Below are 12,825 nucleotides of genomic sequence, written 5' to 3'. Positions count from 1 at the left end.
CCACAGAGACAGAGGTCTCAAAGTTGTGTTCCTGTAGGATTGACCCTCCAAAGACCAATGTATCGCACAGCTTAGGCTGCCCTTATCACAAGAGGGACCAACACAGCTCTAGGTAGAGAAGCCCTCTGGGGGATTTGCACCCAGGCAGCTTTACTGGTATGAGGTGGGAGGTAGAGGAGTCCTCCTTGAGGCATGTCATGTGCTAACAGCCTATGGAAAAATGGATTTATCAAGATTAAGAGTAGTCCTGATGAGAGCAGCCGGGAGGGTCGGTCGGGAGCCATGAGCCACATGCGTGGGGTTGTGGTTACCAGCCCCATTCTCCCTCTGCTAATGCCTGGTACCGGGCAGCCCAGCCCCTTCCACCCCGATCTGCCTCTGGGCTGGCTGTGAACCCCGAGCCTGACTCATCCTCCCAGCTTAGCCAAAAAAAACCCCATCCCTTCAGTCCCAGCATCCCCCAGAGAAGCCCCTCGGTGCCGGATGGTGATGGCACCTCTTTTATCTCCCTTGGCCCAGCACGCCACAAAGTCCGGCTCCTTTGCGATGGGGCTGGGGGAGGGAGGGAGCGTCCTGCTCGGTGCCCCTCTGCTCAGGAGGCGGCTCCCTGTGTCACACGGATCAGCCAGTTTGTTGCGTTGGAAAGTTTTTGCTGCTCGCCCAGCTGGGGTTTGGAGATCAGCCAGGGTCCATCCGTGCCTCCGTGGGAAGGCAAGATGGGAAGACACGGTGAAGGCATGCTCAGGGCTTTGCTGTCTTCATGGGAATTTGTCTTGCTTTCCTTTTCCTTTTTTTTTGCCTTTTGGGGGATTTTTTTAAACCACAAGGATGCCATTTTTGTTTTTCCTACAGTTCCAAAAGGTCACTGACTACGAGCTGATGGCATCTGTGCTGTCCTTGCTGCCTTCTTTCCAAAACTACCAGCCCGTGCAGCACCAACGCCTTCCCCTCGGTGACTTTTGCAGAAGATCAGCTTGGCTGATAAAGGCTGGGACCACCTCAGAGGTGGGCCGTGCTCCTCCCCAGTGAATCATGTTGGCAGGGATGCTGGCAGCATCCTCTGCGGCTCCGTGGGATTTGCAGGGCTGATCCGGCTTGGTGAGCGCTGGCTTCCCTCCCACCTCGCCTCGCTACAGCCATCACTTCGCGATTGAACTCCCGGGGTGAATCCTTCAAAGAGGGGGAGAGCTTCATCATGTGTCTGCTGATGGATGGATGCATGTTTACCTTGGCCTTCCCCGCTTCGTGCCTGTGGATAGTTATCTGAGTGATGAATTCATCTGCCCAGGGACCCCCGAATCGTGGGGGCAGAGAGGAAGCATCTATTATAGCGGCTTGGCACAAGGGAGGAGGAATAACAGAGAGGAGACAGGCGGTGGTTGCACATCAAAGCCAGGCCTCTGCTTTCCTACCCTATCTCCTAGATTTCATCCAGCCGTGGCGAAACTGTAGGCGCAAGCGAGCGGTCTTGCATGTCAGAGGCTTGTGCCTCTGTGGGGAGAGAAGGGAATTTCTTAATTCTAGCTACGCTGGGCACATTACTTTCTTCTTGCCTACCCTGCCAGGGGTGATTTTTCCATGGGGTGGAGAGCCTTGCTGCAATCACTGGACGTGCTTCGGGTCCGGGCCGCCACAAGGAAACGAGGCAGGGTGCTTCGGCACTGCGGCGTGGATCGCGTGCAATGCCCAGGTGTGAGCATCCCCGGCTCCGTCCAGCCGTGGTGCCGGGCTGGGGCTGCTCCACGTCTCACACGGAGGCAGCGGCTCCCAGCTTGCGCGCTGTGCTGACTCCAGCAGCGGGGAGAGGGGAAGAGCTGAGACCTGAGGGCTCACCCGTGGCACCTCGTGCCTGCGCGTGTGTCGGTGTGGGATGGTTTTGGGGTCTTGCAGAGATCTGACGGCGGGGCAGGATGGAGGTCTGTGTGCAAGAAATTGTAAAAAACCTATGAGAAAGTCTCGTTTCTGCAAGGTTTCCTTGCAGTGGACACTGGGAGGTTAGCCTGGGCTCCGGGTCCGTCCTCCCCTAAACCACCTAGGACATGCTGCCCTCTCGGGGCTGCGAACCCTTTCGCAGGATCGAGTGACCCAGCACAAACCGGGAGGTTCACAGAGGGGGACCATGGGCCTTCCATCCCGCTACGAGGGTCTGTAAGGCACCAGTAGCTCACAGGACGCGTAGGCAGTGATCTCTCTGGCAGCTGAAACCCAAACCCCCCCTTAGCAACGGCAGGGTGGGTTTGAGATGGATTTGGTTCAGAAAATAGATATTCACGGTCTCTGGGGGAAGGCTAGGTGGAACGAGTCCAGGACAGGGATACAGGGCCAAGCACCCATGGGTGGTTAGGTCCCAGAGGTGCAGGTAGATATGTAGGGCCATTTGCAAAGAGATCTGGACCCCTATTTCTGGTTGAGTGCTATATTGCTCTGAAAACAAGCCCCTTTTTTCTATCTAAACCCAAGGAACCCAAAACTATACCAGCATCTCAAGCGTGGGATGTGTGGGGAACAGCCTCTTGCCTTGGTTTCTCCTGAGCTGCATGTCCCCGGGGCAGGTCGTGTGCCAGCCAGGGCTGCCAGAGAAAGCAAACCCATCGCCTCGCCTCGTCCCTTCGCACCGACAAATCGCGGGGCTGCCGTCAGGAGGGTCAGCAGATCCACCTGGACTTCCCGGAGTGGCACGGCAGTAGGGAAAAAAAGCTAAAAAAGGGGTCGCATTTCTTCTTGCCCACATCCTCAAAGCTTTCAAAGCGTTCTCCACGAAAGGGGACCTTTTGCCAGCATTGTACAATGCTGGCTCACATTTTCCTTGAACTTTAGTCCTCCTTTAATCTTTGCCACCAGGGGAAAGAGCGTTGCTGATTCCCGACGTAAGCGGCTATCAAAACCTTTCAGCTCCGTCCCAGGCCATTGTTCTGTGTCCCGTCACCCGCGGCGTCCCCAGGGCAAGGGCAGCCGTGTATGTGGATCAGCGAGAGGTCCTCCGTCGGAGCCGATGCTCCCATCCCCGTCCCTGCAGGCTGCCAGCAAAGCGATCTTGCAGATGGGTTATAAAATTAGCATTGTCCCCATCGCTTATAGTCCCATAAAAAGCTACACCGAGCTTTCAGATATTTGTTTGTTTGCTTGTTTTGGCAAGAGGAAAAAGGGCCGAATTTAGATTTGGGTGAATATATCCTGCGTCCTTCATCTCGCGTTGTGGCTCCGACTGGAAAAGCTGTTCCCCACTTCCTTCCCCTATCAGTTAATTGGGTGGTTAATGCGGGAAAGGCAGTTGGACAGCAAAAGGCACAGTCCACGTGTTAAGCATTATTGCTGCGTTTTATTAATAGCCTAACCCTTGGGCAATGTTTCTGGGCAATGCCGGACCCAGGAACCGCGGTTTTGGGGAGTATGTGTTTGCTCGCCCGGCTCTTTCAGGGTGGGGGGTGCGAGGTCTGCTTTCGGGGGGCTGTCCCACAGCACCTGGGCGCCTGTTTCTTCCAGCTGATGGTAGTTTGGCCAGTGACTCCGTTCCCATGGGGTGTCGAGCTGGAGGGCAGCGTAAGCCCACAGGCACTGGAGCAGGCGGGGGTGGAAACTTTCCACCTTTTTGGAAGCAGCGGGGGGAGAAAGCAGAGGGGGTTCACACGGGCAAAGAGGGGATGTGCACGTGTCGTCCAGATTACAGCCACCCAGACTCCCTCTCTTTCCAGGAAAGCCCGTCTCTCACCACAGCCTTCCCAAGCCCCTTTTCATTGGAAATTACGACGAGCTGTGTGGAATAATCTCAGCTGGCTCTTTCCTGGAAGAAGCCTTTGCCGTCCCACCCTCTCGCTGCCCTTCCCCACCCCACAGCGCTTCTTCCAGGGACGCCTCCAGCCCTGCCGGCTCTTCCAAGACCTCTCAAGTCCATCTGTTTCGCATGAGGCCAGTTGCCTGCAGCCCAGCGTCCATCTCAGCTGGAGCCGGACAGTTTTTAACAGCAGGGGATGAGATACCAGGCATTGGGACTGGGGTCTGGTTGGAGATTTCCCCCCCCCCCCTTAGGTTTTTTTGTTTTCCCCAGATCCAGATTTATTAACACCACAGGGTCAAGCCATCTCTGTGTGCTCGTGGGCGGCAGTAAAGCTGTGTTCACCTTTGAGTCGAAGGGCTTGGAAGGGGGCAAGGAAGACAAGTGCTGTATTAAGGACCTTAATTAAATTTTCAGGGCAGTTCTGGGTGTGGATACAGGATCCCTACTCTGAGAGCATCCTCGAGGGGGTAAAGCATTTCCTGCCCTCTCTCCAAAGCTGGGAGGCAAACCCACAATTTTCAAGGTTTTTTAAGGCATCTGCAGACGAGGCAAAGTCATCTAAGTGAGGCAAAGCTGTCTAAATTACATCAAGGCTCTTCCCAAACTTGTCCTCAGGTGGAGAAATCCTGGTTCATATCACTGGTCTCGAATCCTACAGGTGCCCTTGAAGTAACGGGAAGACAAATTTGATCCGATAAATCTATAAGGACTAGGTTTTGTTGGATTTAGTTATTCAGATTCTGTATTTGTGTGTTACATGTTAAACTGCTGTGTCCGTGTTCTGCAGGCTCGACCAGAAGAGTGGGAATTGAGCGTGGAGGAAAGCACCAACACAAATAAAAACAGAAAATACATGACTCGTACAAACCCCGCTCTGTATGTCTGAATTAACACAGGCATCCTCTTCCTCCCCGACCCAGGAGCGACCACACTGCATCTCTTGTCTGCAGGGCCATCCTCCCCGGGGCAGGACACCCACCCGAGCGTGGTACCACCGTCTTGCCCGAGGCCGGGGATGGCCACTGTGGTCCGGACAATGGTCACGGAGGGTGAATGGAAAATGATGTCCTGTGTTGGGCTGACAACCGGCCCTCTGTTCCCGGGGCAAGTTCTCAGCTCCTGGGTGAAGGGAGCGCTCCCACCCCAGGCAATCCCTGCTTTGATCTTCCTGCTGGCTGCGCTGCATTTTCCTACCGCTCCTGAATAATTCAGTACATTAAAAAAAAAAAAATAGAGGAGAGGGAAAACATTGTTTTACAGCCTGATTTACTGGTTACTCTTCAGCAGTCCCCCATGAAGCATGGTTATAAGCATACAGCAAGGAAACAGAGAGGAAGGGAAGCTCTCCGGTATATCCAGGCTGTCAGATGGATCTTGCACAAGGCTCATGTTCTGAAACCATCTCAGCCTCCCTCTTACAGCAGGGAGAGCACAAATTCACCCTGAATGCGTAGGTTTTAGCGTTCTCACATGCCACCTCTGTCAGGGCGCAGGGTATTAGTTGGGGAATACATGTATATTGGGGACTGTATATGATTATGGGAGTTCAGGGTGAGGTTTCTTCTAGCTGATGCTGTCTCAAAATTGTTATAGACTCTGTCCCCTCCTTACTCAGCCTGCAAAGCCCATATCCCCCTGCCTCTATGCACTGCATCCCGTGGTGGCACAGAGCAGGGAACAACCGTGGGAGAGGAGCTGTAAAGAAAATAATCTGGCCTGTTTCTCTGCAAAAGCGCCGGGAGGAAGGGCCGGGAAGGAGATCCGAGCCCTCTTCCACCCGCTCCCGCCACATCCATTGGCCTCGCACGGCTCACTGGCCATGTTATTCCAGTTTGCACACTGGTGTGGTCTGGCTGACCAGAGCGAGGGGCAGAGGGATTTGGGGAAAGCAGGGGGAGGACAGGATTTCTGTATGCAAAATATGTGATTTACCAGACCCCTTTCCTCATTTTTTCTATTATTTTTTTTTTAATGTACTTTTGAGGAACGTCCAAATATAGAAGACTTTAGCCCAAAAGGAATTTTATCCAAAGAATTTATGAGCAACTTGAAAAGAGAAGGCAGTGAGAAGAAACTGAAAGCCAGATGTAACTACAGCTTTAGATGGCTTTCAGTTTAGTTTCAAATTTTGTAGGGGCTCTGACTGGGAACTGTCGGATTTCTGCAATGTCTGTAATTGGGTATTGAGGCAACCGTGAACTTTAGATCACTTATTTTCTGGTCTTCTGCCCGTCTCCAAAAGGGAGTATCTGACCGTCTCTTTAAACTCTTTGCTTTTAGATGCTGCTATGAGGAAGAGAGCAGTAGGAATTGGTAGAAATGCTGTGAAATCCTGGACTCAGGAGCTGCAAAACACCCCACGCCGTGCAGAGACCGGTTCCTCTTGAAGGTACGTCTTGGCTCCAGGGAAAAAAGATGATTACAAACAGGTAAGCAACACCTCACGTGTTATGCTTCAATACGTACTTGTACTCCGGCCTGAACTGATCTGGAAACACAAGCAAGCCTTTGCTTTGCTAGGGAGAGGAACATCAAGATAATTACGGGTTGGGGAGGAAAGATGCAATGCTCACAGTGGGGGCAAGTGGATTTCGAGGAGGAGGGCAGAAACCCACCCACCTGTAACTGGAGTCAGCTCCTGCAAGGCAAGCAAGCTGCCAAGCGCTCCTCTGAGGAGGACATCCTTGGCTAAACCTCCGTCAGCCAGGACGGGGGTAAGGGATGAAGGGATGAGGCTGAGAGATGCTCAAGGCACAGGATTTCCTCTTTGCAAATAAGGGCTCGGAGCTTCTTAAAGCGGTACCGTTTTGGTGGGGTCGGTGCCTGTGGCCGCTGGAGAAGTCAGTAACAGCGCTACAGTGGGGTGTAAGGATTAAATGGAAAGTTAAACCAGGGTAGAGGGGACTTGCACAGCTTCCCTGTGAAACGATAAGGGGTAATTAGGACAGGGCAAGATGTTAGAACCTACATGACTTAGCACCCTCTTCTGCCCCTTCTCCTTTGCTTTGATGAAGAATAGGACACCCTGGCAGTGTCCCTGGCTAATGTGGGGGTGTTGGTGCAGAAATTGGGGGAGAGCAGCCTTCTTCCTCTCACCCCTGCCCCGTACCCCAAGCAGCATCAGGGCCTGGTGCTCTCCAGTGTGTTTAACTTCGCTCTGTGTATTGCCAGAGTGTGTTATTAAGAAATAAGGCTCTGCCTTTTTATCATTCCTCTGAGCGTCTGTCTGATGTCATTCTGTCTGGCAACCGAGCGATCAAAAGAAGCTCCCCTGGGAGAAATTTCTCAAACAAACAGCCAGTAAGAAAAAAATAATACCCCATTAAATATAATAAAATGCAAAAACCACAGCGTCTCCCTGATAAATGAACAGGCAGTGTAACCTAGACTCCGAACAGAGAAACTTGCCTCCTGCCATTTGCCCGGAGCAAGGATGTAGCGTGCCCTGCGCTTACCTGGACGATTACCCTTAAGCGAAGCTATTTTGCAGCCTGAGATCACGAGGCTCGAGTCCAGGATCTCACAGCGCAGGCGTTTTGGCCACCAACACCCGCTACCATCGCTCCCACCTGTGCAGAGCCTTCGCGTGCCACAGCGGCACGCTGGGACCTGCAGATCAAGCAGGTTTAACTCCTAATGTTTTTAAGCAGATTGGGGTGGGTTTTTTTGCCTTTGTATAAGGCATACGTATGCCTGCAAAGCAAATTCTGGCTCTGCTCCTCCATATTCCTTACTCCTGGCAGGTTGCAAGGGTGACAAACACCCTGTTGCCAGCCCTGCGAACCCCTGGGACGTGTATAGGCTTCTAGTTCGGGCAGCTCTGATTTCTCTTTGCTTCGTGCAGCGCTGTCACAGTCCTAAAAGACCTGCTCACCCAAACAGGTAAGACCGACTAAATTTAATGCAACCTGATGCACAGCTTCATCCCCCCCACACATTGGGAAAAACCCTAAATGCCGACACACTTCACGGCCACGTTTTTGAAAGGAAAACGACCAAACAGTGACTTGAGCCTGGATTTGGAAAACAAAGATAGGAGCAGAGCGTTTGAAGAGGAGCTGTCGTGGAAGGGAGCGTATGCGCTGATGAAAAGCCGCCCATTTGAGCTGGGTCCCAGCTGAATTATCTTGGATCCATCACTCACACATCTGTAGCTGTGATCCTCCTTTCCAAGCTGCTTCTCCTCGGGGCACTTTGCAGAGGTCATTCCTCTTTGCAAGCCTCATTCCCTCTTGCCTTGCAAATCTCTCTGCCATTTTCTTCCCTCCTGCTGGGAGGTTTCAGGGCCTTCAGCAGAGCCCCTCTCCTCCTTTTCCCCAACAAAACCTCCTGCTCTTTGCTCAGCTTTGCTGGGAAACTTCCCACGAGCAGCTCTGCCCATCCACAGCCATAAAAACCAGGTCCGTTTTCATCGTAGGGGCCCGAAGCGGTGAGCAGAGCTCGCTCTTGCTGACAGCCTGAGGCTGGGGAGAGCATCCCACAGCCCCGAAATGAGGCGTCGGTGGTTTCTTTGCTGTTTTGCAGGATCACCGCTGCAGGGCTGAGACGAAACTCAGCACAGCACTTCCCAGGGAGCAGCTCCAGCAAAGCTGGGAGGGGGGTAACAAGAAGTATCTTCAGCTCAACGCACATTCACAAAATCTGGCAGGATTGTACCAAAAGCATCCCTGCTGCCTGCAGGATCTCGACCCTGATGCACAGCTGCCACGCCGGGGCTGGGGTCTCATGGGTTTAGGGTAGTGCCAGGGGTCGCAGCAATCTCAGGACACACATACACCATTTCCATTTTTTCCCAGGGTGGGAAAACCTTTGGAAATCCCTGGGGAATTTCTCTTTTTTTCCTGCTGCTCGAGGCCAGTTTCCTTCCTCGCAGATTGCAGGGTCCCAGGCAATACAAAGAGCAACTCGCCAGCTAGAACCAACTGTCCCACCAGGTCTTTCAGCCATTTCACGGAGGGGGGGTTACTGCTTCACGCCTCCCCCAGGCAGCCCCGTGCGTCCCCTGCCACCGCCTATGTCCTTTGCGGTGAGAGGGGAAACTGAGGCACAGACGTGACCTTTTCTTTTGAAGAAGGAGACCTTCTCCAGACCTCTGCATGACTGGAAGAGATGGGGCAAATACCCCCATGTGCCAGAGAGGGATTTTCCAGCACTTATGTGGCCAGGATCAGGGCAGAAGCGAGACTGGCTGCCATCAGAGCGACAAAGAGGTAAATTTAGTTCAAGCTAAACCAGTCCGTGCATTATATGTTCACTGTGGGAGTAGAGTGTGGGTAAATGACAGTTTTGGCATGCTTCTCCTCCACTTCTTGTCGCTGCCTCAGTTTCCCCTTGAATAGAGATTTTCTCTGTCGTCTTCTCCGCTGTGGGATCCTCCACAAACCTCCGTTTCCAGCCCTCTTAGGTGTGTCCCTCACCCCCAAGCCCCCCAGCCAAACCCTTCTGGGTCTCTCTTAAAGGGACTGGTATCTCTCACACTTGGCTGGGGGAGCTGCAAGGTTTTTCAATCATCTGCTAATGATAGGAAAGCAACTTTTATTCTCTCTCTCCCCCGGTCTTGGCAGGAAAGGTGGAATGTGGATCGCGAGAGGAGCAGCCACCTTTCAGGCCAACAGCTGCTTTGGGGGATGGGTTAGATAAACGTGCAGGATTTCCAATCAGCCCTACACATCGCGGCCAGAAGACTTCACCGGAGCACGGATGCAGGGGAATGGCTGACTCTGATAGCGCCGCGTTCATCTCGGGTGATCGCGGCTCGCAAACCCACCCGCAGAGGTGCCACTTGGCAGCTTGGGACGCGAAGGAGATGGCAGAGAGAAAACCACGTCAGCTTGCTTTGGAAAGGGCTGAAACACAGAGGGATCTCCTCCAAGACATCTTTTGCTGCTTTTGGATGCTAGGGCTGTCCCCGTGGGAGGAACCAACCCATCTTCGAAGCACTTGCACGCTAGGCGAGGCCGAGGGGTGGTTTTTCCCCCCCGTGGCTCGCGATGGGGGACGGAGGTACGGCGGGGCTGCAGCCCCAGCTCGCGTGGGGAGGACGCAGCAGGCTCAGCAATGAATCTCTCCGGGTGCTTTCCCGTCAACCTGCCGCTGTTACCCCGCTTGGCTGGCCACCCGCTTTCCGTGGCGGCGATGGGACGCCTGGGCAGCGGAGGGGTCACCCCAATGCGTTCATCAAAAGGAGGTGGCACCCAGGGAAGGAGGATTCGCAGCCATCGCCTCGCCGTGGGCAGGCTGGAGAAGAGCCATGTCTCTGGACAGACGGAAGGACTCCGCTCCCCACCTGGCAGCGCAGGACCATCTCCAAATGACTTTCCAGCCACAAGCCGTGTCACCGAAGCGCCTCTGCCACCGACGCGCTGTGCAACGAGGTGTTACCGCTTAGTGGGTGGAGAGCCTCGCACGTCGAGAGGAGATCTTGTGGGAAGTTTGGATTTCTTCTTCTTCCCCCTCCCCTGCAGCCGTCCCCTCCCCACTTCCCACCCAGCCGCCCAACTGCATGTGCAGTGGGAAAGGAAACAGCCCCGGGGACACACGCTGGTCTGAATTTCCATCTGGGCACAGTATAACACAGCCCCGGGAATGGCCAGGCACGCTATGATCTTCCACTCTCCAAAATCAAAGCAAGGCAAAAGCTGTCTCTCCTTTTTCCTTCTTGCCAAGGGCTAGAAATCCCATCAAGATCCAAAGCGTATCATTCCAGTGGGAGATTTATACTGGGGGAAGGGGCAGAATTGGTTATTTGATGATTGGGTTGGGGTTTTTTTTAGAAGTCCTTAATATCTCCCTTCCCTCCTTCACTGTACAGCACAAATCCCCTTTCCAACACATGCACGAGAGCAGAGCTGAACCGTTCGCACAGAAAACAGGTGATAAATCACGGGGCAATTGATTCAAACCATTCCAGGGAATGGGAAACACATGGACGGTCTTTCTAATTAACTGTTTGATATGGCTGCGGTGAGTTTGGGTGTAGTTTCCAATGTTTTGCATTTGGCTCGTCTCAGCCCTCTCCATGGTAACTGCACTGTACCGGAAAGTGAGAAAATCCTGCATTCGAGAGAGCTGAAGTGACTTGGTACAGTTCAGCTCAACCACAATAAAAAAGAAAAAGAAAAAAAAAAAAGGTTAAAAAAAAGTAAATACGGTGTTTCCTCTGTGGGAACGTTCCCTTCTCTTTCTCTTTGCAGCTGGAAAAACAAAACAAAATAAAAGGTCCTTCTGCTTTATTTGTAAATCTCCACTTTCTGGTGGGTTACAGAGCGTTCGGACCCGTTGCCCACCGAGACACACGCCGAGGCTTGCAGCTCAGGGCAAGGTCCCTCTGCCGGCTCTCCCACCCGTGCGTAGATGCCGACCGAGGTACCCAAAGAGCCCATCGATCGCCCCTTCTCAGGCAAACCGCCCACCAAAACACCCCAGCAGTGTCAGGCTGAGACCCCTTCCCACCCACGCTGCTCAGCGCATCGGTCTGCGCGTCTCACGCAAGGCACATCTACGGGTTTCTTTTTAGTTGCAGGCTGGCACCTTGCACCGAGGGGTCACCGTCTGGGTCTGGGGTTGCAGGGTGCTACCCCCAGCAGGGCAGAGGGGGCTCCAGGTACGCGTTGCATGCGTTTAGCCCTGATTTATGCTGTCAAAGTAACCAAGCTTTTTAATTCGTGGTTAATTCACAGCGACTCTTTGACTCAAGAAGCTCCGTTAAGGACACAAAATGCTCCAAGAGGCGGTTGTGTGTTTTGGAAGAGCCTTGCAGGATGTGCAGAGACATTAAACCTGCGTGTTTCTCCCATGGGAGGCTGGAGCTGAGCAGGTACCCACGGGACAAACCCCGGGGGCGTCCGACCGCCGGGAAGGGGAGCTGCTTTGCTGACGCCCGCAGCACCGAAGTCAGGACGGAGCGGGCCTGGAGGAGTTAGGGGTGACGCAGGGCCCAAGGACTGGGTGCTGCGATGGCTGCCGAAAGTGGTTTGCAAACAACAGGAGGACGGGGAAGGGTGGGCTGGGGAGGGCAGAGACCCGCCAGGGCCACCCGAGTCACTCTGGACGGGGTTAGGAGGATGCCCTGGGGACACTCACCCGAACCAAACCTGTACACGTCCTGCCGACACCTCCGGAGTAGCCTTAAAATGTAATTTAGAAAGGAATAAAGGCTTTAATCCATCTGTGTTTGAAAACAGTCTTTTCCCATATCCTGCTTTTGGCACGTCCCCCCAGCTGGGGCATTGCACCTCGCTCCGTTAACACGGGCACAGCTGCTGCGGCCGGGGAGGGGAGCGCGATGCAGGCACCGGGCGGCAAACGAGCTTGGGATGTTAATATTTTATTTTTTATTGGCTTTTTTTCCCCCCCCTTCCCCACCCCCGCCCCCCATTTTACCCTTTCCGCACCACGACTCCCTGGGGTCCCGGTGGAACATCTGGCCGAGCCACTTCTGGTTCCATTTATTGGCGGGTAATTTATTTGTGGCTCAGCAGGGGAAAAGCGACCCGACCGTTACTGGAGGTATATTGGTTGACCCTTTGGTGATGCTCGCTTGAGCACGGGTTCGTTAGGTGTTCGGGGCCTGATCCAGACCCAAGGAAGTCAAACTCCGATCTCCCCTTTAAGATCCAGGGCTGTTAGATCTCGGTCCAAAAACACGGGGGGGAATATTAGTCAAATAAATGCTTTGTGAATATTATTACATATTATTCATTCTCTGGGAATATTTTAAAGTATTATTCACTCCTTGTGCATATTATTAAAGCAGCTCCCATTCAAAGAAGGAAATTAAATTGTAAAAAACAGTGTTTCTCTCTGCCCTTTTACCTTTTACGCTCTTTTCCCCCACCATCGCTTTATTCCAACCTTTATTTTGGCGGTTGACAAGCTCAGGATAAGGCAGAAGCACCCCGATCCCAGCACGCGAGCAGTTCAGTGCAGGGATGGTCGTCTGGATCCGAGCTTTCGCAGCACCTATTGCTGCAAGGGCTTGCCTGTCATCCTCGGTACTGCTTATTTGTATTGTAGCTGTGAGCTCAACTCATTGCATCTGAAAGGTGTCA

At 53.3% G+C, this 12,825-nt stretch overlaps 1 long non-coding RNA gene across 2 annotated transcripts in view; it reads left to right on the top strand.

The window, feature by feature from the left end:
- Nucleotides 1-11,935, top strand: part of LOC135316684 (uncharacterized) — an 88,956-nt gene extending 77,021 nt beyond the window's left edge. For both annotated transcript variants that reach the window (XR_010375923.1, XR_010375924.1), the window contains 2 exons: nucleotides 6,056-8,985; nucleotides 9,340-11,935. This is a non-coding gene — a long non-coding RNA (uncharacterized LOC135316684). The remainder of the gene's footprint in view (nucleotides 1-6,055; nucleotides 8,986-9,339) is intronic.
- The last annotated feature ends 890 nt before the right edge of the window (nucleotides 11,936-12,825 follow it).

Source organism: Phalacrocorax carbo, chromosome 21 (assembly GCF_963921805.1).
Source record: "Phalacrocorax carbo chromosome 21, bPhaCar2.1, whole genome shotgun sequence".
Taxonomy (NCBI): Eukaryota; Metazoa; Chordata; class Aves; order Suliformes; family Phalacrocoracidae; genus Phalacrocorax; species Phalacrocorax carbo.
The sequence above is the reverse complement of the archived record's forward strand: the minus strand, read 5'-3'. Positions and strand labels throughout refer to the sequence as shown.